The sequence below is a fragment of the Rhagoletis pomonella genome, unplaced genomic scaffold (genome assembly GCF_013731165.1).
Source record: "Rhagoletis pomonella isolate Grant_MI unplaced genomic scaffold, Rhpom_1.0 Rhpom_scaffold_00270, whole genome shotgun sequence".
Lineage (NCBI taxonomy): Eukaryota > Metazoa > Arthropoda > Insecta > Diptera > Tephritidae > Rhagoletis > Rhagoletis pomonella.
In genome coordinates, this window is record NW_023458824.1 from 11,081 (window position 1) to 13,296 (window position 2,216).

The window sequence follows — 2,216 nt, forward strand, 5'->3', positions numbered from 1 at the left end:
TACACCTCTAATTTTAGTATTTATTTAAAAAAAAACTCAATGAAATTCTAAAACTATCATTTGCATTTGGTTTTGCTCAATACCGATTTGAGCTGTCGCACAGTGTTATCAAAAAAAAAAGTTATCAATGAAAATTCGTTTCTCTTGAAATCAAGTTATATGGCTGCGTATGTATGTACATATATATGTACATATTCCGAATTTTTTTTTTATTTGTAAAGGCTCTCAAGAAAAACAAAAAATTCATATAAAATTAGGCACAATAAATGGAAAATAAATTTGCTGCTATAAAAAATTTCTTAAATCAGTATGCAGCTCTTAAGAAAAAATGCTCGTACATCTCGTCGCTACCATGTCAAACTATCGAATGTGAAATTCTGCACTTTTCAGGAGAGCAGAGAAACTGTACTGAAATATTGTTGTCATTAGACAAAAGTATGGGATTCGACATTTTGTTAAAGCCAGTATCCTCTGCTTCTAATAAGATTAGAAATTTGACGATTTGCCAATGTACGTATCATTCTAAACGCATGCGCAAGGCATCGTAAATCAAGTAGCAGTTTTGCACATTCGATAGTTTGGCATGGTAGCGACGATATACTTATTTCTTCAAGAAAATTTACAGCAATCGCAAAGTTATTTTCTAGCACCAGAAATAATGAAAATATATTTCTCGTAATGTTTCTTGAGAACTACCTTGATATATATTTTTTTTGTTAATCCACGAAAATATTTTTTTTAATACTTTTTTTATAACAAACAAACGACTTTTTTTTGATATTTTTTCTTATAAATAACGAAACGAACTTTTTTTATTTGCATATCTGTGCCGTTCAATTAAAGTAGCCTAATATGGTAGACAGACGGAGAAAATTAATTTGAATTAATAAGCATAAATGCAAATTAAAATTTTACCCTTACAGACGGCAGTAATGCGAATAAACCACCCGCAAGGTCGTGGGTTCGAGTCCCACGGCCAGTATACTTTTTTTATTTCTTTTTCATTCTTTTTTTTTATAAGTTTTATATTTTTTTTACGTTACTTTCAGTTAGTTGTTGAATTTTTAACAAAATTCATCTCTAAAAATTAAAATTAACTAATAGTAAAATAAGAAACGTGATATAAAATAAAGAAAATGAAAATAATATAAAGTAAAACTAAATATATAAATAAAATAAAATAAAAAAATATAAAATAAATAATAAAAACAAAAAAAAATTTCGCAATCGCTCCAACCGAATATCGAACCTGGCAGCTACAGGCTTGTAGCTCGCAACTCTCACCACTCGGCTACCGCGTACGCGAAACTCGACTGCTTCGTTTGCTTACTTGTACAAAAGACAACAACTGGCCGTTTTTACCAGTGTTGTCATCGAAAATTCCCCGGATCCGAGTTAATTCCCAAAAATTTCGTGCATTTGTTCGGCTGCTTATGCTCATTTTAAAGAGGAAAATGAATGAGTTAAAGCAAATTAAGGCTGGTTATGCAAATAATCGAGCACGTTTGTCTACCGTATAAGCCGGGAAAAGGGCCTATTCCCTTTAAAGCAGCATTTCATGGGATCCCAAACAATATTTAAGCGTTTAACTCGCCATAGATATAGTTCAAGATGCCCTTTTAATAGAAACTTAATAAAAATATAAACATTTTCAAGAGAAACTGGTTACCTTTTAATTCAAAGTCAAACCTTTTAAAGTCTCTTTGATTGAACGGTACATATATATATATATATTCCATATAAAAAATTGGCGTACATAGTTTGTACGAGAAAAAATGCCTTAGCTACCTTCATATTTGTACTATATTATACTAAAATTTTATTCCCAACAAAACTGCATACCATTTTTTGGAAATTTGGATTTATATGGTGTTCGTTCAGTAATCAGCTTTGCTTTCATACAAAAATAATATATGTATATAATTCAGATGAACGTAGTTTTTCGTACATAAGGGTAAGATTGCAGGCAAAAACTTTCTCTGAGCCATAATTCTTTAGTTTCTGTAATTAAATAGGCAAAACTTCTTAACTATTGTAGTGATGTCTATAATATCGAATTTAATGAAACATACCAGTTAATACATAATAAGAAATTCGAATTGGTGTTTAAAACTCTATTTATAAGAAACATATTAAATAAAGACACATAGTTACTTTACTTAAACTTTTTTAAAACTTTACTTTTCCCAATAACTTTTGAAATTTTTGATTTGCCA